Genomic DNA, 25743 nt, shown 5'->3' on the forward strand with positions numbered 1-25743 from the left:
CGAAATCAACGAAGACAGAATTTCCGTCCATATCTTGGAGATATCCCAGATAGAATTCGTCTTTGAGTAAATTAACCAGCACCGTATTGCCCATGTTGGCATGCCGATCATCGTGTTTTCTTCGAGAAAAGTATGCGTCCATACTGACGTACAACATTACAGAAAAAACGGAATACACATTAACAATATCCTTGCAGTCGTTGTGCTGCTGCACCAAATGCATTTCGATGTCATACGCACAGTTCAAAAAATAAAAAATGCAATGAAAGAGAAATGCGAAGCTCCTACTAAAACGACAGACCGGTCCTACCATCATTTACGTACAAAATAGGTGGATTTACCATTTCCCGGATACATAGTAAGTTGCCATCGTACCGTAATTTCAACCGTTTACATTGACCTATGCCCTACACAAATCTTCTTGTAAGGCAACTCTTATCCGTATTAACCCTAGCTAAGCCCATTCACCGGCAAGAAGTACAGGCAACTACGCAAATTTTACTGTAATGGCAACGTTTTCTGGATCCTGATCCGGATTCTAAATGTTTCATTGTTTTTGCTTGATTCCTCTCGTTCCTCTCGTACCTCTCCTCGTACCTCGATTCCTCTCCAGCCTAATCGTGCAGGGTATGTTCACAGCACCCAAATGTCCTCGTATTTGGCCAGTTGGAAAGATGGAATCATGGAAAGACGCGCTATTGAAATTACACACAGCTTTTATACCTATCAAAATTTAACGTCTGTAGAATCCGGGCCAAACAGCTCAGGGTCCACATCCGTGCTTTTCATTCAGACCAACAAGCCTTGACCCTGTACTGTGATTATGCTGGAAATGCAGAGATTAAGAGAGCACTGCATTTCGTGGTTACGATTTCTCGTAAAGTTTCGAATGCCGAACATGTACGAGCGATTTGTGACCTATCGGCTACGCGAGCACATCATTATAGGACTGCATATCCGCAAGACCGACTTAGATAAATTAAGCTTCACCATCTTTTTATAACATCAATAGTACTAAAATTATAATCTCGCCGCTTTCCGCCTCGCCCGGTAGAAGTGCTCTAATTTTTATCTTATATTAGGCAACAACTATAAGAACCAGCATCGCCACCGGAAAATATTGACTGAAGGAATTTCGCTTCGTGCCCGTTCTGCTACAATGACGACAGGCAGAGTGGACGCATATTTTTCTCGGGGAAGACGGGATGGCCGGCAAGCCAATATGGGCAATACGGTGTTGGTTAATTTGATCAATGACGAATTTTGTCTGGGATATCTTCAGGATATCGAACGGAATTTCGTCTTCGTCGATTTTGACTGCAAGCAAATACCTCCACACTGGATCTCCACACAGCGAGTGTTTGAGCATAATTTGCGTATTCCAGCGCACGGGTTGCCGGAGCCAGCACCTTCACACACGGACGTCTTCGTCGCCTTGCGCCGGGAGCCGGATGGACCCTTCGTATTCCAGCCAGCCCGACTGGTGCTGCGCGATTTCCTCTATTACAATCTGGATTACCACTTTGTTACCGTGGAAGCAGAAGGCTACCAACGCGTACAGATTGTCCATTATCTCCAGCTTGTGAAGCGTCTCCCGGAAGCCACACCCTCTGGTACACTAAAGCGCGACCCCTACGTGAAAGTGGTAATACGTTCACCTCAACTGCAGTGGATCCACACCATCGATGAATGGAGGATAAACCGGACCCTGTCGGCGGCCTTTCGGAAAGATTCTGTTAATGCTTCTTTCAGAAACGACCGGGTTTTCGTACGGATTGAGGGATGCACCATGATTTTTGTGATTTTATTCGTATGGTATATGTGCGACCACAATCCGCTGTGTGGAAAAGCATGCTGGAAGGACTGTGCCGCCGAGAAGATCCGCCTAGGCCTGCGGCAGCATTTTTTCGGCGAAGACAACTGTCAAGCTCCGGTTTCCCGGCGGTCCTTATTGCCGACTGCGATTCGCGGCTCAGGTGAGGATAAAAGTGCTTAGAAGAAAATGATATTGTGTAGTAGTGTACAGTGATAATATGACCAACAAATTTATGGAAAAGTCTATAGAAGTATGATGAATTAGCTCTGTATAACGGGATGTTTACTTTATTTTTATTTAAAAAGAACTAGTAAAATTCAAGCAAAATAACAATTCCTGTACAAGTCCTTGCAGCGGTCACCCTGCTGAAGTATAAACGCATTACTATACTTCCTTCATACTGATAATCAGCAAATGCAGCCTTTAGCATATCAGCATATTATATGCATCATTCAGCCAGGTTTCGGTAGATTTATGAGGATCGTTAAGATCTAGAGTACCGTTATTGACTTGCTAAATTTTTTCCGCGATTAAATCGAATAAAGCTCTGCGTTACTGCTTTTACAGATACAGCAGAACGCCAACTGAGTTCTTTGCTGTGGGATACCGTAACAGAGATTTTGGCCAATTTGGATGTCCATTCTCAAATTGCCGCAAAACGGTAACCGATCGTAAAACAATTTTTTAGTCATTGCAAGCCGAGTTTATCAGGCTATCTTTTCTTTCGATTAAACTGCAGTAAAAAATTTCAAATTTCTATCGTACGATAATAAAAATGTGGGAATAATGGCTGTTAATATCCTCATATAGTACCCAAAAAAGGGAAACTAGCGCCGACTACACGCTTTTTGTTCTAATAATTGTGCGCTAGCAGCAAAATACATAATAGCTACAGCACACTACTCCATGCGCAGGGTGTGTTCATTGTGGAGTTATCTGCTGGAAAGCTCCGCATGCTCCCGTAGCATCTCCATTGATTTTGACAACTTCGAATCGGAACCGTGTGGATTTATGGATTTCTATCCCATTGGTGTCCTGTTGGATCGTACCATCAGCCAGCACACCAAATCCCTCACTTTGAGCAATGTCTCTACTATAAAATTTCACCACGCCCCACCGTTGTACTCAATGATTAAGGAGTTCCTCCAGTTGCGTGGGACGCACTTGCTTGTCACTGTGCTGAAAAAGTTTTACACTTGTCCTCCCTTTGGTGCATCCATGATTACTAGTCATCCGGGATTACATCAAGGACATGGTCGCTCTGCTTTTTGTATCAGTGGTTTGGAGCATAGCTCAGGACGGCTACAGATTCGCAAGTATATTATGGATTTCGATGGATGGGACAAGTACATTGGGTGCAGAATATGCGGCTTCGTCAGAATGCCGGGTTATTTGGAGAGGAAGCGGTTGGGGGAACCACAAATCTATCTCCCTTATTTGGACTTTGGCGTTGTTGACGACAGCCCCAAAGCCGTATGCCACCGTCTTGGAGCGGCAGTGTCGCGGTGCCGTCTGGGGATTGAATTACCGCCATCGTATCCTCCGGCTGACGCGTTCCTTATCGAGCAGCTGGCATTACTCCATGCTCACTGGGTGGCAACCTTACCATATCCGGGAGAAGAGTGGAACAGTTTCCGCCAAATTGTGCAGCTGTAAGTACTGGTCTAATATGGCTTGCATTTTTGAAAACATCTGTATCAATGTGTATAATAATAATTGTTATTTTTGGCGTGCTACCGTCAACCGATCAGATTATCTGTACTGACTGTACATACAGTTTTTTTGGCACTGGATTCTTAAATCTTAACTACTGTTGGGCTTACAGTTTCGGAATCTGTGAAGCATCGGCTGTTCCCGGCTACTGGGATAACCTGGATATCCGCGATTTCACTTCATTACCATTGACCAACTTGCTGCTGACAATTCTGGCCAGAGACTACCTGTTTGTAGATTAGAAAGTACCTGGAGGCTGGACGTTGTCCGTATCACTATCTGTGTTTTATTAGTGTCTTTTAGAAATTTACCGAACAGCAGGTTACGAATTACCGCGTTGCATTTACTTGATCGTTTGGTCTGCATCGCTCTCAACGCTTAATTTAAATTAATGGCAGTTATAATAAAGTGTTTGGAGGGATTCTCAATGGCCAATTTTATGTTGTGAAAGATACGCATCGTTCGTACTAACTACTAAGTAATCAACATGCCCACAGTGTTTATTACATACTTACTCCAATTGCCTATATGAACGATAGAAACATAAAAAAAAATTTTATTGACTTTCTGATCGACAAGAACAATAAAAATCGCAACCTTTTATCCTTGTAAAAACCTGCTACCGAGTTGCTCTCATCTTTCCTAGCTGCAGAGTGCCGACTAGCCAGACCTTGCATAGAATGCGACATGCTCTGCATTTTGGCGGCCTTATGTATTATCTGCATGTGCACTTACGTCTTATTAGCTTTCGCCAGTGCCGCTCTACAGTAGTATAGGCTTCTGGCGAAACTATACAGGCTTGCTACTGATCGTAAAACCCTGATGGGCGGAGCCTAGCTGTTCCGGAAAACAGCATAGACGTCTACGGAAAATTTCAGTTAAAGCCGAACCTTTTGGTTTTAATTTGGTCTTTTGAACATTTGGTTGGTTCTGACAGATAGAGAAAGTCTGGGCGGTCAGAACCATATGGGTTTGGTTTGGTAAATCAGACTCGTCGCTAAAAAAAACAGATATTAAGCAAGCCCAGCGGAAACGGGCGTCCGATGTGGGCAACCAGACATTTTAGCGCCAAGAACACAATGGCGCACACAATGAAGCCAAGAGCAAGGCAAGAGAGAGCGCGCACATGCCGTGGGCTTTCGATAGCATGCCAATTAAACTATAACAGCGAACGTTCTAATTATCAAATTCGGCCGCGTTTGGCATCATCAGAAAGAAGACGAAATTTTACAGGTGATGATGGTGTTCAAAGTTACAAAAGTCTGGAAAGTTTAGAACCATAAGCGTTTATTCGAGCGAGAAAATTTCTCTACGGTAGCTTAACATAGGCGTTCTCTCTGTTCCCTTTCTCCGTCTCCGGATCAGCTCGAAAGTTTTACGATCAGTAGCAAGCCTGTATAGCTTCGCCAGAAGCCTATACTACTGTAGAGCGGCACTGCTTTCGCCCAATTCCGTGGAGTATCGCTTGCCTGCACTCACTGTCTTTAGGCAGTGTCACCTTGTAGCGGAATGATTAGCATTCCTTGTCGACGTTTTAACTAAGTTAATTAATGCACATAAACTTTTAAATCTTTGCATTACACCGGAGCAAGGTTTGAATAAACGCTCCGCTTTTCTTTCAATTTTCAAAATAATAATAGTTTCAGAAAATAATTAATTAATTACTAATTTGGGAAATTCTAAAATTTATTTTTCAATTTGATAGAAGGGGAAAATTCTGGGTCAGGGTGAACACGATCTTTATAGTTTACATTCATGGGTTTACGTGCAATCTTTAAGTAAGTTTGAGCGATAACCCGGATTTGGTAAACTTACTTTTGAACTTTTTGGACTCTGATCTCACCCATAACTTCCCGACCGGAGGTTGCGCGCACAACCAGTTTTCATGCCAATCTACAGAACGGTTTTGTTGGGAAATGTCATAAAACAATACAAAAAAAATTCTGTTGGGAGTGCGCGAAAGCGGAAATTTTCGTTCCGTGAATTCATATGGATAGGTTCTGAATTTGGAGGCGGAAAATGCACCCTGGTTAGTCTCGTCTGGTCTTGCTCTGTCCGAGCCGGTTAACGCCATTGCGCGGTGAAATTAAACTTGCGCTTGCAAGCTACCGCATTTCTGCCTGTGCATGTTACAGCGTCCTTTGTACGTGTCTCAGCCTTTATTGTCCTGTGGTTGGTACAATTCAAGATCGTCAATACATGTAGTTCACAATTTCACGAAAACAATCAAACAAAGTGCTACGTAACTGACAACAAGGCAACATTTTGGCGCCGCAAAAAGGGCAAGCCGACCTGCACATCAAAAAGGGGCCTAAAAAAGAATGAAGTAGCAAAAGCTGATTGGACAACTCCGCCCACTCCAAATGCCGATGGCGAATGGCAATTGCACAGTCTTTGATGGAATGAGAGGCCCCTCCTCCTCGATGTGAGGCACACGGCAGCATGGATGGAGGCACCGCGTCGTGTGCAGAACGCAAAAGGTGGAAAACGATGCTGCGTGTAATTTCTGGATGATGCCAAATCCAGGAGTCTTGGCTTACCGGATGTTGTTAACGTCAAAAGTAGAGAAAACAGCCAGATGCTTCTGCTTCATGGTGGGCCAGATATCCAACGGTCGACCGTTATTCCAACAGCGAAGCGTCGTATATCCAGCAACCTGCTCCACAAATTGCAGGAAAAAAAAGGAAGATGCAGAAGATATGCTTCCATAATGAATCTCCATTACCCGATGGGCAAGCTCTAATTAAGAGCGCCGCGTTCAAGTAAAAAAACTCATACTTTGGCAAGGAAAAAACAGTGGGAAAATAGCGAAAAAAGGAGTACAGAAAAGTTCTAGATTTATTGGCCGTTCGGTAGCTGTGCAGGCCAAGACTGATGAGAATGATTTACCGTACTTTGCACAGAATTAATGTCCAGTCTGCCACCCGTTTAATAATGCATTGCACTGCCATTGCTAAGGTAATGAGTAAGTAAACCGAGCCATTTTCGAAACAACTAGCCGAATAAAGCAATCCCAAAGTACGACCGTGTTTTATTTACACTATATCCTGAGCGTTACACGACATTTCACAACGTAACGTTTCACAACGTACATTTCATGACCGTAACGTTTCATGACCGCAACGTTTCACAACTGTAACATTTCATGACCGCAACTTTTCACAACCGTAGCATTTCATGTCCGCAACATTTCACAACCATAACATTTCATGACCACAGCGTTCCACAAATAATTTTAGCAATCTATTTCTCATTTCGAATTAGTGAAAGTCAACAGTGAAATAGATTTTATCATCATTGATCGGTAACTTGTAAATAGCTACGACTCGGCGGTTACGGTAGCACCGCAAATTACTCAAATAATTTGCATTTACAAAAAAATTGTAGTAACTGGTAGTTTGAGTCATGATTTGAATTTTTCAACTAGAATAAATATAGATTATATATAGTAGTGATATAATTATAAAGCCGCTAATTTGTTAGTTAAACCCACAATTACAGTGCAAAATCCATAGGCCCTATACAGCATACATTCCCACAACGCTAATCTTCCGAACCATCCGAATCCGATTCGTCCTCATCATCTTTCCAAGACATCTCCAAGTTCCTGCTGATGTTTTCCAAATACTCCAATGGATCCATATCGTTGTACATAACAGCAACCGCCATCAACCGCTCAGTCAGCTCTTTGAACTCTCGTCTCTGTGGCTCTGGTTTTTCACCTTTTTTCAGCTTGCCAATACGACCTTGTAAATTCTGCTCCAATTGCAATTTGCCGAAAAATGTATAGATATCCGGTTTGACAGATCCGCTTGATGTTGCATAACCGTTGTGCCATCCTTCGGCGTTGTTGGTGGTCCTTTGCACTCCACCAAGCAGACGGTCATGACAGTTCCAAAATGCGATCGCAAAACACGGTGGCCTCCGCCCCTGCCCTTTTCTGGTTTTCACTGTCTGACCGATATAAACTCTCTCGAAATACATGATTACCGTAAAACCCGATATTGACGCCCTGGGCTTTTAATTTTTCGAGAGAGCTTCGAGAGGGGGCGCTTAAAACCGCAGGGGGCGTTTATTACGGGGGGGCGTCTAATATTTCAATTGAATAACGCGCTCCTGTTACTTCAGCTTTAACGAGATTAATATGTATGAACATTGCAGAAATAATTCAGTAAAAAAGACATCTGTTAGAAAATCATGGTTTTACGGGTGTGCATAAGTGGAATTTAACTAAATTAGCAAAATGTACCATTCAGACTGTACCGACAACAGACTAAAAAAGGGCGGCGCCGCAACTTAATAAGCGCCCCGGGGCGATAATTTCGGGGGGGGGCTTTTATTATTTCGTGGACTACGGGAGGGGGCGTTTAAAACCGCACGGGGCGTTAATTTCGGGGGGGGGGGCGTTAATATCGGGTTTTACGGTAATTTGCTGTCCTTTCAAGAACGCATTCCGGATGCTGGATGAAAGTTTCGTAAACCTTTACCACGTCGTCCACAGGAACAAATGCCAATGCCAACAACATTTTTCATTGCGTATTAAACTGCAGATCCGAAATGTATCGTTCGCTGAATCCGTACTTCAAGATACGCTTGTACACATTTTGACCAAAATGGAAAAGGCAGCCTAAATGAAATACCATGCGGTTAATTTTGGTTGGCTGTAAAAACGTTCATAATTTTATACCGAAATGTGCTTACACTGCGTAAAGTAAGTGCCAAAATTTATATTCAAAATCTTAATCTAAACAAAACAATGTACGCTGTTTTTCACTGCAAATTTATTTTTGTTTTTCCGCTCACCTTGAACAGTTGTTTTGCGAAAGATTCTCCGGAAGGCTGTCCATGCCGCTTGTTCAAAATCGATGAGCATATAAGCCGGCTCCGATGGGTCTTGACCGTCTTCACACAGTTTTGCTACGGAATCGTACAATGCCTGGAACACCTTCCGGTATAAATCCATACACTTCCCGTCAATTAACACATAGACCAACGGAAACATTTTGCCGCATACAGAACCGTGAATAGTATAAATTTGTCGAAAATGTTTTGGTGAGGTTTTGAAGGTACCATCTGCAATCCACACGTCAGAACGGGCGGATATTTCCATCGGTGGCAAATATTCCATTGGTGGCAAATATGATAATTCGATCCTTATCTGCGCTTCCGGTGTCATGCATCAGAAATTGCTCTTTCCGTAGTGTCAGCTGAAGATGGTCAGTGTCAATATCGGCTTTTGTGTCCGGTGGTTCAGCACATACGCCCTTTCTGCGCTCCCTTTCTGCGCTCGAGAATCTAAAATGGAAGTAAAAATTAAATCCAAACATTTTTCTGACTTACTATAGGATGTCGACGGACGTTTTTGGGACCGTGTGTTCTCTTACTGGCAACAATATGACGAGAATACACCGAATCCCAGCATTCAGCAAATCCGCTTCGGTTACATCGGCGTATTCCTAGCCCTAGTGTTCGTAACGACTACGCTTTTTGTGATGTTTTGCTTTTACCTTCTCGGCAATCACAGCTGGCGTTTACCTCCATACGAATCATACCACGCACCCTTTTGCAACGCATATAGCCGGTTCTTAGGTTATGACTACAGCGATTCAGCCTTCGTTATTAATAGCTCTGATGCAGAATCCGATTCAGAAGATGGTTGGGACGTAGTAGACGCCGCGGAAGTCGTCACACCCAGTGAAAAATCTTCGACTCTTCAAACTGACCAAAAGTCAGATTTTTACCTCATAAACGCTGGCCCATATGGACGGAAGGAATCCCTGAGAATCGGATTGTTCCCACTTGCTTCTTTGCCGTTATGCTGTGTGTTCATGTTTCTTTGGGTGACCATCGCCGCGACATCATTAGCATGGTTTGCCGGATTAGTTGCACGAGCCATCCACATGCATTACGGGGAAGAAGAGGTGTTTCCGTGCTTTGTTGCCTTGATCACCGCGCTCTCCATATACTGTTACGGAAGAATGTCGGGATTGTGGATGCGCGAAAGTTACTTGTGGTCACTGTGGAACAAATTCAGGTGAGATCGCCGAATCTTTATATCGTTCAAACAATCTGCCACAAACTCTGTTGATATTCTTTGAAATAAATGCTTCTTGGTGAAAATGGCTTAGGTACGATATATCCGTGTACACAATCTGAAAACAAGATTTAACTGTTTTATTTTTGTCTACCCTTATTTTTGGGTACTCTTTTCGCACCATTTATTATCCGCACCATTTTTTAACTTTGGATAATACATGGTAATAATAGTCAACAACAGCACAGCTTTATTAAAATTTGTTTCGGGGAAGGACATGTCGGGATTTTATCATGTCTGTTGATTCAAGTTTATTTAAATCAACAGATGTCGATTCCGGAAACCAGTTCGGAGTTGTAAATTTGTAACGCGACTGCGTATTACTATTGCATTGACCTTTGTCCGTAACAAGAGCGTTTACGACCATACGTCCGAAAGTGCCAAAAATATTAGTAATAATAATGATGTGTTGGAATATGTAAATAATACTACGCTCCCCCGATATTAAATTTTAAATTATTGTTCGAGGGGTGCCTAAAGGAAAAAGGGTGCGAAAATGTGTGCCTAGGATAAACCGGGGTACGTATGTGGGAGAGGATCCCTGTAACGGTTCCTTTAGTATTTATATCAGATGTCTGTTAATTAATTGATTTAAGTGTCAAGTTTTCATTTTATTTTTAATTTTTAACAGCAATAATTTTGTTATACGAGTACTTCCGATCAAGAAAAATATTAAACACTGCGGTGGAATTTCCGGTAACAGCAGTCTGTAATTTGTAAAAGATTTTTGCGAGCAGGTTTAAAAGCACAGATTGTTATGCAGGTGCCAACCGTCTCCAATAGCATCTAATACAACCCCCAGTCGGTGTGAAACGAATGGATCCAATGTATATCCGTGACGAACCATGCACCAAAGGGTGTATTGAATTTTTTGCGTACGGTACTGCCGTCGTCGAATCCATCGGGACTGTACTGCACGACATCTTTCCTCAAAAATCTGTTTATTTTTGGAGGCCTGTTTCTTCTCCGTTTGACCGCTACTACAATTCTTCGGCGGACGTCCAGGTAAGCATCCCAATGAAGTTATTGAAACTATATACGAGCGTAAAAAAAGAACTTTTTAAACAAGCACACATACCTATAATATTGTGCATATTATTTTAGCAAGCCCACCGACGTAGTGACCGTAGGCACAGATGTAGTACAACTGAACATCTGAAATATCCAAAACATCGTATTCACTCACAAGCTAATCTTATTACCATTTTCAATAATCTCTCCACTCATTTACATAGATAGTGAGGCCCGGTGTGGCTTTGGTTTCGTATTGGGTCGATGTAAGCCGTTGGCTGATAAACGCGGCCAACGTGACCACATTACCAGACCTGCCGGTTATATGGCCTACAGCGGGAGTCGTTTTACTGGCTTGGCAAAAGGCGATTATCGTCATGGCGCTGAACACCTGGATGCTTTGGTTTATTGGTCTGATCGGGCTTGGTATCAAGCGTTATATTGAATGGGCTGAGAAAAAGGTTGCAAGAGCTCCAGAACCGCCAAGCGCAGAGTAAGTACAGGATGTAGGAAAGCAAACATGTAATTCAAAAGCAAAACTCTGTTTTGCCGATTGGATTGCAAGACGAGGAAGGTTTTCCCATAGCAATAAAGCATAAAAAAGAAGTTTAACAGTATAGCAACCAGCGATGGAGTTACGAAAATCCTAAACATGCAAAAATCCGTTAACAGAGCACGTTTGGTTCGCTTTCCAGGCTTGAAGATGAGATGGAAAAGCCATATTTTCCGTACTGTTGCTGCTCACCGTGGATGGCCGCCATACGCTTCTATTTTCCGGTCATAGCCCGACCGTTGATGTGGTACCTGCTACTGTGGCCCCTAACGTCCCTCTTCCCGGAACCACTGCAGCTGCCCTGTATTTTGCTGATATTGACGATGGTTCTTGCATGGGCGTATTATGAATGGATACAGCACATTCGATTCCAATGGGAAAAGGGCGATTTCACATTGATCATAAACCGATTGGGTCTACCGAAAGCGGCAGATGGAAAACTCAGTGTTCAACCAGATGATGAACACGACCAGTAGTAGACCTTGGGCCAGCAGTTTCCTGTTGTGTACTATGTGTTGTTTTGCTATTCGGTCAGTATGTGGGAGATTTTCGTTCTGTAAACAAGTGACTCTGAATTGCTCGCGACCCGGCGTTGTCGAGCAACTTGCGTCTAGTGCGAGAACACTCAAAACGCTGTACGCCGAATTTCTACGGGTTTCTAGTATTGTACTGGTACTGTGGATCGTATTTATTAAGCCATGGTTGTTGCAACTGCTCTGAGGAAAATCAGCAATGCTGTAAATATTTAGAGAAATTCGAAAATTGTTATGGTGTTGAAAAAAATGCGAAAAGCATTGGCTAATTTTCGGTCGCCACTGTGCACGTGCCGACCGCCTTCACAAAACTTGCGATGTGGTAGTTTACGCGCAGCCGGACTAGTGCAGTGACCCGCCTGGAACTGAGAACTACTGTGTCAGCCAATAGTCCCCGGTTTTAAGGTACTTTTATGATCCTCACGGCTCACTGCAAATTTGCACCTCATTTCTGCTTCTGTGTTAGTACCGAACTATTTGTGTGAGAAGAAACGGCTTGCATTTTGCTGATTTTTCTTTGTTGTCAGGATGCTAGGATGCGTTGTTGTAAAAAAGGAGTGCGTCCGTAACATTAAGATCGTGTTGGTATTTACACTGCTTACATCCGATATCAAAATTCCACTCAAGGTTTGGAGTCGTAGACGAAAAAAATGCAAAAAAATGCTCGTATCCCATACGAAAAATAATAATATCATAACCAACAACCCCATGGGTGTGGTTGAAGCGACAGAATCGCTTGTGCGCGATACCGGAAACGTTGACAGCGGTTGACACCAAAACACCGACAAGGCATAAAAGTCAAAATGTTGGATGAATTACACATCTTGAAGAATAAAAAAAATGATCGCTCACTGATGGTGAAGCAAAAAACCAGAACCTTTCAAACACCAAGAAAACTTAATTCTATTACTGTTTGAAAATTTTAACAAAGCGTACGGTAGACGCAAAGTGTACGTACATATGTGTAGGAAAACTTCTGAGAATAGCTTTTCTGCTGAAAGTTTAAAAGGCATTCAAGACCTGAGTATTTGTTCCTGTACCCCGGAAGTCGCTTTAATAAGTTTATGTTTAGAGTTAGCAAACATTTTGTTAGTGTTTTTCCGATATCACTCAATAGTACAGTAACTCGTACTAACTCCTTAAGATTTCTGCTGTACTGACAGTACTGCGCTTAACTACACTATGTACTTTGTATTTGGAGTAACTAAATTCTACCACGCGGCTCTGGTCTGGCATGTGTAGCTATGTTGTGCACTAACGGGCGGCTGCGCCCTGAGCGCACTATGTCCGCCAACTACAATGACCTGCATTCCCAGTAGTGAATGCTAAATCGCATACGAGTACGAATCGCTGCGATTCCAACTGGCCAGTGGAAATCAGAGTCGAGATGTCATGGGCATCTTGAACATCACCTTTGTGTGATCGGCTTGTACTCTGTACATCTCTATCGCATTCTATTTTTATCGCACCGTGCCGGAGGAAGTACGTAACTCTTCGTACTGTTCTCGGTGGAGCAACTTCCCTTGCTGTATATACGTACAAATGCGAGAAATGATCGTGGAGGAGCACTAGAATTGTAAATAGTTTTTCTCAGCTCAAACCGAACTGAGCACGTTGGGGCTGGCTCGCCTAGCCAGATCAACCTTGCATGGTTACCGTTTCTTTACTTCTTTAGCATACGAGGAAAATGCAATTAATTTTATCGAAAAATCAAATGCACAGCGTTCAAGCTAACATTTTTGAAATTCAGATCGAAGAACGCTATCCGGAACTGTTGGCGCGTTTATCATGCTTAGTAACAACTTGCCATAATGAGAAAATATATTTCCGATCTGCTGTCCTCCTTCAGGAGAGACCTTTCTTGGGCTTAACAGGAATTCATATTCGAAGCATTTGTGGTGCTGTGGGCAGCTTGCCAGTTGTCCGTGATTTTTGCCTCCCGCATGCTGGAGACCAACCAGGTCTGATTCAAGAATATCGACGGATTTCGATGGCTTTCTGAAATATCTGGGATATGTAAGGGCTTATTTTATGTATAAATGCAAAATTATAGTACGAGGCAAGCGACAACTCTTTCCCATCGCTTTAGAAAATCACCTCACTTTCCCTGCTGCATTTTTCTCGTATGCAGGCGCTCACGTGATACTTGATTTCAGCCGTTTCACGTCTAAACCGGTTTGCAGCTACAGTTGATTGCGCAACTGATAACGAGTACAGAGAAGAGCGCGGCAGGTGAGATTTTATCGCCGGCTCAGTAAGCTCTCATTACAATGGATACGATTAGCATGCGCTCATTGATTGTCACTTTCATTGATTCACTGACTATCCTTCTGATAGATAAGTGCGAATTTTTTATATTTTGTCTTTTGCCTTTGTGTTTATCCTTTATTTCCTTTCATGGCTCAAAATACTGGCAGCTATAGTGACGAAAGCGTACCTTCTGGATCAGTCGGGTATCCTGAAAATGATTACTATTTGCCATCGGAGTGCGACTTAGATTTACCCGGTTTGCCACCTGTAGAATCTCGAGATCAGAATGCGGACCTACCAGAACAATTAGGGGGCATGGAAGCAGCTATACGTGCATGCAGAAGCGGAGTGCCAATAACAACGGCAGCGCGGCAGTGTGGGGTTGAAAGGACCACTTTGCGCTACAAGCTGAAAGGGGAGCATGCTGGTATTCTTGGATACCAGTCGAGGAAGTTTTCTGATTCGGAGGAAAAATATTTTGCTGATCTCCTTATGGCATTAGCAAAAGCTGGGGTCCCGCTGGACAAGCCATTATTTAAGAAAGTTGTGGAAGTGGCAGCGATAAATAAAGGTATTAATTCTAAAACTAGTGTCACTTTAATCTATTGAAAAATGGCTGAAAAGTCAACTCAGTTCAGTAAAACATTTTCACGCATTAGAGACTATGCATAAACTATGTATGTACGCACGTTTTCTGCAAAATTTGACCCCTCCCCCTCTGTTTGTTACGGGTTTTCGTATGTCGAGTCTACGAGGCCGTCACTTTTTGGCACCCTTAACCCACCGATGCGTTGTTAACGTAATTCAGGGACGATTCCATATGAAAATATTTGCGCGTGCAGCCGAATGTTAAGTGCATTATAATCATATATTTATTGACGCTTTCTTTATTTTATGTTTTCAGGCTATCCACAAGAGAAGGCGCGCATGACGGACACCTGGCATCGGGCTTTTCTATACCGGCACCCGGAAATCTCCATACGAATAACGCACGCAAGAGATCGGAAAAAGGCGAGAGAGTGGACAGTGGAGAACTGCACAGAATGGGTAACGACGCTCAGTGAACTGCACGCTTTGGATATCTCTCCGATCCGAGGGGACTTTTAATTTGGATGAGAGCGGATTCACATTGGCAGAGAAAGTTAAAAGTGTATGCTCCGCGAGGTCAGAAAGAGATTCTTTCTTATGCTGATGGTTCGGACCGAGATGTTGTTTCGACGCTGTTTTGTGGAAGAGCGGATGGATTAATTTTGCGGCCACTTGTGCTTTTTGCTGGTATGCAGCATTTACATTCACGCATAGCTGGTACTGCGGACCGCTGCTATATCTCGTACAACCATTCTGAAAGTATGGACGAAGAAATTTTTGCCGACTATGTCCGAAAAGAAATCTTTCCCAACATGATAATCAAAAAGGCGAGTGCAACAGTGAAGTAAAGCATTCAGAATAATGGCGGGTAATCTTTGTTGTCATTACTTTCGTAGATTGAGTTAAACGGATAGCTACGTAAATGAGTTAAGAGTTTTTTACTCAATCCGGTTATTGTGATTTCGAATGTACCTATTGATAAGCAATGCTTACTAATTTTATTTTACACTTTTAGAATGTTATTTTTGTCGATGGGCATTTTTCTCATCTGAACAACCTGCGGTTTCTAATGGATTGCACCGAGAACTGTAAGGACATCAAGGTGATCTGCTTGCCAGCTGGCCAAACTAGCCACTTAAAACCCCTTGACGTTAGCGGATTTGGGCCTGTTAAAAAGCGATGGCGCAACTATTTGCGGTCTGTGTCCATGCAAGTTTCCACGAAGGTAGGTCACACAAGCATTCGAATGTTTTTATGGTTAATTCTGTGCCTGAACATTATTCTCCCATACCGCCTCAAAATTTGAAAATTGTCAGTATTGCTCATGTTATTTATGGATTTTAGGTAGATAAGCAGTGCTTCGCGCTTCACCTCGTGGAGATCCTTCCTCTGTTCAACTTAGAAAAGAATATTATTTCGGGCTTTCGGCGTGCGGGTATTTTTCCTTTTGAACCGAGTGAAGTTTGCAAATTGCTGGACACAAAGGAAGTAGCACCAGCTGTCACAGTTGTCCCTTCTGCCGACGAAATGTTCAAAAAACAATTTGATAATATCGAAAAAAACTTGAAAGAGATCTACTCGTTATCTCGGGCAGATGTGCAGTGGTATATGAAATCGATGCGAGAGAGGGCGGCTGGATACATTCCAACGGAAAGCGCGGCAGAAACAGCATTAAATGTCGGAAACGCTTTGCTTGCATCTCGACCGCCCAAAGTGCGCCTTCCCAAAGATGCCCGCCTTTCCACTGCGGGAGGACGCGTGCTCACCGAGTCTTCTTTTATGGATGCATTGCGTGACCGCGAGAAGGAACGGGTGCAGAAGAAATCAAATAATTCTTGAGAATCAGTGGCCGAAAGCATCAGTCGGGGTTATCTCATTTTTTTTGCCAAATTTTGGAAGTTTTCGGTTCGAGTTCGTGAAAGCGCTTATTAACGATTAATGAATACTTGCCTTGTAAATTTATTTCCTGTACAGGTTAGTTTTTATGAAGTTTAGGTTTTTGATTTTTTTAGAGATCTATATGCAGAGATTTATGTGTGGTTTCTGTAGAGATTTATGAATGTAGCAGTCATCAGTGATCCCGGAACTCATAAATTCATATCGTTTTTTACTGCTTTAAAGTGCTTATCAGTCTATTACCGATTAAGCAACAAACGTTTTTACTGCAACTTCAGCAACACTTAAACCTTATATTCACCGGAAGACAAGTTTTGGGAAAAAACTGACCAGATTTGTAACTGACGGCACTACTACTTACTAATGAATTTTAAAATTTTGTGTATCCGATCATGAACGGAATACCGTAGTCAGTGAGTGCATGCTGTCGTATCCATTGTAATGAGAGCTTACTGAGCCGGCGATAAAATCTCACCTGCCGCGCTCTTCTCTGTACTCGTTATCAGTTGCGCAATCAACTGTAGCTGCAAACCGGTTTAGACGTGAAACGGCTGAAATCAAGTATCACGTGAGCGCCTGCATACGGGAAAAATGCAGCAGGGAAAGTGAGGTGATTTTCTAAAGCGATGGGAAAGAGTTGTCGCTTGCCTCGTACAACAGTCTATCGATAGTACATAATAAATATTATAATACAGTATAACAATATTATAATACTACTGACTAGTACTACTTAATACTGTTCCTAGATTTATCTAGAGAAATCAGCGCAAGGAAAATGATTTGAAAATCTTTCTACCAGATTGGTTGCTATAAGTTTTAGTTTTAAAAGTGTGCAACATAAGTAGCAAGTTCATGGGTCTAGGTAGTAATACGTTCCAGTTGTATCCAGAACCATTCGTTACGGGTGCAAAGTGGACAATTAAAGCAGACGCAATAATAGACTCGAACGGTTGGCATTAGTACTTTTGAGGTTTATGTACATGTTTAAAGTTTCTACTGCAATTTATTCGAATTCGTTAGATTCCATAGCAATGGAATCATTGTATTGTTCTACTGAAAAACAATTCTATTTTTCAATTATTTGATACAAAAACACTTTTGAGAGTACATACAAAGTGAATTAGGGGTTGTAACACGAAGAGTTTCTTTAATTAAATAATATGATAGGATGTCGACGGATCTGGTCTCTTACTGGCGACAATCCGACGAGGAAGCGCAGAACCCCAGCTCCCAGCAAATATGTTTCGGCTGCTTCGGTGCGTACGTGCCCGTATGCGTAACGGCGATCCTATAAGACTTTCTGTTTCTACCTGTTTGCCAATCGGCATTGGCGTTGGCCCCAGTATGAATCATACCACGTTCCATTCTGCTCAACTTATGGCCGGTTTAAAAGGTGTGCGTACAGCGATTCACCATACGTAATCAATCAAAATTACGAGTCTGAAGATAGCTGGAACGCAGAATTCGAATTAAAAGATGGCTGGGTTGTGGTAGACACCGCGGACGCCCAGAAGATCATCGCACCCGGTGAACATCCTTCGGCTTCTAAAACTGACCAAAAGCCAGATTTTTACACCATTGAGGATATCCCAGGCGCATGGGGGGACGTGGTGAACTACGGATCGTTCTTCCTTGTTAGCGGGATATTGCCCTTTCTGTTCGCATTCCTTTGGGGGTCGTCTTGGCGACACCGTTGCCATGGCTGGATGGGTTAGTCGCACGGGCCATCGTCCTGCATTATGGGAAAGAAGCAGTATTTCCATGCAGTGTGACCTTTATCGCCGCTCTCTCCATATACTGTTGTCGAAGAATGTCTGGGTTGTGGATGCGCGAAAGTTACTTGTGGTCTTTTTGGAACAAATTAAGGTTAGATATCTTTCAGCTTCGAAAACCTTTACATTCTAACAATTGCAATACAAACGAGTCGAGATTTATCGGTAGTAAAATAATGTATGCAGCATTACGTCACCTCGTGCTCATGGTAGTGGAACAGCAAAGTATAATTTTGTGTACTGTAATGCAAGAGGTAATTTAAGCATAATTAGCGAGACTTTGTGGTAGCAAGTAGCAACCACACGGAACCCCATTTTAACCAACTGGGCTGAGCTCGCAAGTCACAGGTGGCTGGTCGTGGAAGCCAGTCGCCTTCCCTAGAATCCGGTGCAAGGCACAGAGGTTGTGAAGTGAAGGGACCCCTTGCACAAAAATTACGAACCCTGAAGGTCTGGGCTGGTCTTCTTGCGCACGGTAAGGGTATTTTCATGATCAACGCCGATCTGGTGGACGACACCTTTCCCCAGATTTCTGGTCGTGTCTGGAATCCTTTTTCTGCTTCTGTTAACTGCGGTTTCAGTTCGTCGGCGAACTCCCTGGTAATCACTCCAAAGACGCTCTTTACGAGCCAAAGCATAGTATGGCTTAGAATTGTCTGATGAATTACCTTTTCTGACATTACATAATATTAAATAAACAGATTTTCAGAGTACATCGAGATATTCCAAGTACCCGTGACGCGCCATGTATCCTATACACTCTTGCAACGCACTGGTACAGCCTTATTGTAGGTGGTAATGGCTAAATTATGCTGTTATGTACGCAGATGCTGAAGCCGAATGTGGCTGTGGTTTCTTACTGGGTGGATATTGGCTATTGGCTAGAAAAGCGGCCATGCGATACCGTATTACAAGAGCTGTCGGTTATCTCGCTAGCAACGGGAAGTGTGTTTCTCGTGTGGAGTGGAGCGATTATCGCTATGGCTGCTGGATTACCTTGTATACTTCTTCCCATTTTCGATATCGGACGTCTTATGTGCGCTGGGAACGGGCCGAGGAAAGTGCTGAGCAGGCTTCCGAATCACCAGAAGAAGGGTACGATACCAGAAACGGTTAACGCAAACGTGTCGCCGATGACATTACATGATCGAATATAAATAGCTACGTATACATGTGTGCATACTTAATACAGAAACGAACAAGTCGAGTTCGAGTGAGCTGGCAGAGTACCGGCAGCGGTGCCATGCCATGCAGCCCTCAATAACGGTACCTAGCTAGTCGTCTTCGGCCATTTAAAACCACGAAGATATGGGACCATCGAGCAAGGAAAAATCCGTTAACACTTGTGTTTTGTTCTTAATACAGATCAGACGAGGAAGAGCCTGAAAAGCCACCAGGTTTCTGTGGCTGCTCAATGTGGACGGTTCCACTTATACGATTCCTTATCCTCAGCACAGCTAGACCGCTGATGTGGTCCATATCAGCGGTCTGGCTGTGCTGAGGATAAGGAATCGTAATGATCATGTGGTACCTGCTACCCATGCCCCTCACACGATTCCTTCTGCCGGAACATCTGCAGCTGCTCGGCATTTTGTTGCTTTCGACGATTATTCTAGCATGGGCGTATTATCAATGGATGCAACATATTATACTACAATGGAAAAACGGCTATTTCCAACCGCATTTTGACCGTTTGTGTCACTGTCACCAAAAACTACAGGTGCAAAAGTTAACCTTGCATCCGATGGAAAGGATGACATTGTGATGCACAGTTGATTCTTAATGGCAGATCGTCGGTCCGTAGGATCCTACATGTCATTCGTGGTAAAGATCTTCGTGCGTAACACGATTAGTATGGACTGGTCCGCGATCCAGCATTGCTGGGCAGCTGCGGCGTCAGTGAAAAGTTGGAGCGTGTTTAATTTTATTTAATGTTAGCCGTACATGTACATTGACTGTAACTGCCGTAATGGCATGAACTGTTGGTCCTTTTGTGTTTTGCGCCAATTACAGCCTTCTGTATGAGATTTGGAAAGGGAATAAACAGTATTCGGCAAACGTCGAATTGTCAATGTACGCCGCCAAGCCATTTAGCCTTCAACCGTGGATGTGCCTTAACTGACACCGGCCAGTTGAATCATGGAATGGCAACCTTTCACGGAATCACGGTGCATGTTTCATTTTTCCCAAAAGGTCAAGGTGCTCACGACCTTTGTCCTCCAGTCATTAGCAGTAATTCCCAGCTTGTCTTTTCCATCTACGAGTAATATTTGGCTTGACATGGGCGACTGGTGGTATTTTCCGATTCACTAAGGCGAATTGATCGTGTTTTGCTTTTCCGGTCAGAAATTCGCAATAAAAAGACTCATCATAAACTTGTTAAAGAAGAAACTCAGGCGCGCTATACATCAACAGCATGGTGTATCTGTGTAATTAAATGATAATAAACATGGTGCCTGTAAAAGCAGGGTGCGAAAAATGTTGACTGCAGAAACTGTAATGAATAATTTCCTAAATTAAAATGCTGAAATATTACAAAATAAAATACGTAATTATAATGTTTAGCAGAATAAGAAAAATATAAAACATCTTTAACTGTTTCCAGTCATTCAGCTGTGCGTATTTTCTTTCTTGATCTGGATCCACGCGAATTCGTGAACGTGTCAAGATGCAAGGTCTGCATATTTTTCTACGGTACTTTTGCGTTTTTTTAAATGCTTAAGTGTCCAGTTAGTTTTTTGTTCCTCCAAGCTGCGGCTCCAAAAAAACCTACGCAGTTCAATGCAGTCATACAACGAAGCTTGTTCAAGGCAACAGATTCCACTGTGGGTTTTAGCGTCTTCCGTTAAGTCACAAACATTCATTTCCGGTTTCGGGTGTTTTCGGTTTCGCCTCCAAATTAAGCGGCTCTAGCATCTTCTTTTTTCCTGATCTTCTTCAATAGTTAACCTGACCCTACTACTGCGATAAAATTTATGCTTTGTGAAGAACAGCAGGTTTACTTTTTTCATTTTATTTCGTTTCGTTATGTAGTTAATATTGACAATGGTACCTAAAATAGTTTTAACAGAGCAGATACAGCAGTTGCACAGTTTAAAATCTAATTTTGTGGAAGTTGTACGGTTACTTTGTACTTGCATCATGCATATACTCTGTATATGTATGATCTTCTCTGTACTCTGTACGAAGGAATCTGTACTCCAACGAGGTAATCTGTACAGTGTACATCATTGGAAGACACTGGTCGTCTTGGTCGATTTCCGGCATCTTGTGCAACACAAAGCCAGAATTCACGCATTTCGAATTTAATATTATCAATGCAGGAAGAGGTCGTAAATTCTGTCTAATTGTTTAACTACGCTTTTGCTTTATTTGATTCGTTGGAACTGTTAGTTTTCGTTCATAAACGACAATTCTTATTTTTTTACTTATTTTCGGTACAAGCATTCATCTTCTACGATCAAATTATCCGCCGTAAAATTCAAATATTGCATCGTTTGGTTTTCGTTATTTTCTCTTTATTTTCAAGTTTAGCACAAAATATCGGAATTCAATATTAACTATTATCAACTCAGTTTTCATACTCGTAGTAAAACTTTAAAATTAACAGGCTCGCATTTTTACGATATTTTGAACGCACTATGTGCGCTCACCAGCAGCTGACCTGCATCCTAAATGTCCGTCAGGGGAACTGTGGATGCTAAACCAACCCATCGGTCATTCTGACAAATGGACATCTTGAACATCGCCTTGGCCCGATCAGCTTGTACCGATAGCGAGTTATTTTTATCGGCGCTGTGCCGCCCTCGTCAGGTCTTCTTTATTCTCTTCAGGGAAACTTTCCTTGCTGTATGTGCGGGACAGCGGGATGATCATCGCGGAGTACGCAGCACGGAAGCTATAAATAATTTCCGAACACAGCTTGTATTATGGAGTATGCACGCTGGCTGATCAAAATCCATAACAAGTTTGCATAACATAAGGAATAGCCGTGGCTGCCGTTAACTTATTAAAATTTCTACTACAACTCAAAGCAGTTCCAAAATTCAACACTGTCCAACTACTGTATTTAGAGCCGTTGCTCACTTAATCTGTGCCCATCCTTGACTTTTAAAAAATGAAAAAATATTGTGCGGTTTTACTATCCTTTTTCAGAAGAGATTTGTCCTGGGTTTATCAGGAAATTGTCGCCGAAGCATTTGTGGTTCTGTGGGTGGCTTGCCAATTGTCCGTAACATTTGCCGCTCGCATTCTACCCAAGTGGAGAACAACACGAGCCGATCCACGAAAGTCAACGGATTTCGATCTGCTTCTGAATTATCTGGGATATGTGAGTGCTGAGCTTAATGCTGCATAAAGAAATAATAGTTACTAAAGATTAATATTGTATTAAACGATTATCATTTGAAATGTAAACGATACTGTAATAAAAGTTTATCATAAACGATAATCGGTATTTGAATAAGCTGAACTTTTCAGTTAACTCAAAGAAAGGTTTCGAACTAAAAACAACATAACCAAAATATTACTGATATTGAATTGTCAGTAAGAAACCGTTAATTAAATTTTACTTCAACAAAATAAGGCAAAGTAAAACTGTTTGTAAAATACTCTTTTATCAACAGTCTGGTGTTGTGAATTCTTTGGTTGAGCAAGCCTCAACAAGGGTAGGACATAAACGTAGGTGACCATTTCGTGCAAAATTGATCACTACTGTCTACTGTTATTACTGCGCCACACCTGCCCATTCCAGAATTACAGATTGCATCTTCCACCGTTCCCCTGTACTGCTGCCGTCACCCGGCTGGAGTTTGACGCTGTGGCTGAACATGGCGCTTATGTACCGCGCCAGATTTAACCGCATGTACTGCACTAACGTCATACTCCAGGCGGCTGACGGCAGCAGTACAGGGGAACGGTGGAACACGTTTACTTTCGACCCTTATATTACATCCATTTACTGCGGCGCTTTAGTATTTATATAAGAATACGGCTTACGATAAAGAGGAGAGAAATTGTTTAAGAGATGTGGAGTTAAAGGTATTTACAATTCTTCTGTGGACTACGATAGGAACTCGACGAGTGTTTCTGGGACGACGTGGCCAGTTACTGGCGAGAATCCGACGAGGATGTGCAAAATCCCCGCCGTCAGCACATATGTTTCGGTTATATCGGCACATACCTATCCCTGTTTGCAACGGCGACACTTATACTGGTATTCTGTTGCTACCTTGTTGCCAATCGTCATTGGCGCTTACCTGTGTCCGAATCATTCCACGTACCACTCTGCTCAACATTTAGCCGCTTCGTTCCTTATGTCTATGGCTGTTCGCCGTACGTTACGAATGCCGAAGATGAGCGTGAAGAAGGCTGGGATGTGGTAAACACCGTTGACGCCGTGGAGATCGTCTCATCCAGAGAACGGTTCGCAGCTCCTCAAACGGTCCAAAAGCCGGATTTTCACATTATCCCAGATAGATGGCGCAAATTGCTGTACCACGCACTGTTTTTTTATACGTTTGGGATGATAGCCTGCCTGTGCGTACTGCTTTAGGGAAGTGTTTTGACTACGCCGCTGGCATGGTTAGCCGGATTCGTCGCAAGAGCCATCGTCCTGCATTACGGGAAAGAAGCAATTTTTCCATGCAGCGTAATCTTTATTACCGGTCTCTCCATATACTGCTGCGGACGAATGGTGGGATTGTGGATGCGGGAAAGTTATACGTGTTTGATTTGGAAGAAAATCAGGTTAAAACAATAAATTTCGAGAGCGCGTAAAACATTCTCACTTTATAATTTGAACGAGGCCGGATTTGCGGTTAGTTAACAATAATCCAGTCACATTCCAGTGTATCTGTATTTTGGGTGACATAAGTCTGTACCCTTTCAATTACGTGTAACAAAATCGCTAATTTATGCAGTAGACTTTCGGTTACTACATCAGCGCGCAACGCGTAACACGTTTTCATGAAGTCGTTCGATTGCGTAGAATGCTGTGCGGATGCGATGCGCCTACACTAACAGTCGCTGAAACTTCCAGCGGCTGTGAAACGAAGGGATCGCGGGCTTATGAATTTCGAACCATGCAAGTTTGGGCTGGTATTTTATTGTACGGTACTTCTGTCTGCTTTATCAACTTGGTTCTGTTGGAAGAAGCCGTTCCTCAGCTTTCCGGTTATGTCTGGAACCCTCTTTCTGCTGCTGTCATATGCGCTTCCAATTCCTCGGAGCACTCTCAGGTAAAGCGATTCAAATAAAAGTTTTAAACGAGCGTAAGAAAAATTCAGTAAGGTATACGATCCGGGATGTAGTAAGATTTGGTGTACTTCCGCTTTCGCTTTTGCACACTTCTGAATAAATAGCTCAAGAAAAAGGCTTGCAACCTCAACATGGAAAGATAGAAGACAACGAATTAAAGTTCTACCAAGTTTACCAACCTTTTTCAAATTCAAAAACAATTTTGAATTTTTGAGAACCATTTTAAACTGTGTTGAAGTGTTACAGTGGTCGTTTGGTAGAAGTACCGCCCCTTATGCGCGTTTTCTTGGACCGATCAAAAATTATCGATCCATAATTCGACGTGGTGCACGTGTTTACCTTTACACTTTTTGGAATTTATGTCATCTGTAAATCTAAATTGTGCCCACAGATTCACGCCTCAGCATACAAATTATTTGGCAATCGAATGTAGTAAAACAGTAATAACAAAAGCCTTACAGTATGTACGTATTGAACAATACTACTGTAGCACAGAATAATCACATCCATCCATCCAACGTACACCGTACATACTGTATATTTTACAACTTGTAACCTCAATGGGCTTTTAGTTGCTTTGTATACGCAGGTGTTGAAGCCCAATGTGGCTGCGGTCTCGCACTGGGTGGATATGAGATATTGGCTGGAAAAATTTCCCGGCCTAACTGGTGTTGAAGACTTGTCATCCATCTCACCACCAGCGGGAGTGATTTTTTTGGTCTGCAGCGTAGCCATTGTCATCATGACGGAATTATCATCATGCATACTTTTCACGGTTGACCTTATTGGGGATAATATTCTCATGAATGATATGCCTGAGGAAAATACTGCGCAAACCGCGGAACAAGACGACGAGCCAGAATCGTCCGAGGAGTGGTAAGTGTGTCACATAATCACCTGCTTCCACATGCTTTCGCAGTTTCTGATATCGTACAAACACACTGTATGTATGTACGGATATGATATTATTAGAAACTGCGAAAGCAAAACATTTTTCCATTAACTGCACTATACAACGAAGCTGCACTTTTCTCCCCACGGCAACCTAATAAAACAAGTCGTACAGGTTTTCCGATGGAGAAGACAATTCGCTGCTGTTTTTGCGTTTTCAACAGGTCAGAAGAGGATGAGCCAGAAGAGCCGCCTACTTACTGTATCTGCAAAAAGTGGATGCCTATCCTAAGCTTTCCGGTCCTTATCATTCCAAGACCGCTGATGTGGATCCTACTACCGTGGCCCCTGGTGGGGTTCCTTCTACC

At 42.7% G+C, this 25743-nt stretch overlaps 1 pseudogene; it reads left to right on the top strand.

Annotated features, from left to right (window-relative positions):
* The first annotated feature begins 13822 nt into the window (after positions 1-13822).
* Positions 13823-16663, top strand: LOC129592921 (uncharacterized; annotated as a pseudogene).
* The last annotated feature ends 9080 nt before the right edge of the window (positions 16664-25743 follow it).

The sequence above is a fragment of the Paramacrobiotus metropolitanus genome, unplaced genomic scaffold, assembly GCF_019649055.1.
Source record: "Paramacrobiotus metropolitanus isolate TYO unplaced genomic scaffold, Prichtersi_v1.0 Parri_scaffold0000057, whole genome shotgun sequence".
Taxonomy (NCBI): Eukaryota; Metazoa; Tardigrada; class Eutardigrada; order Parachela; family Macrobiotidae; genus Paramacrobiotus; species Paramacrobiotus metropolitanus.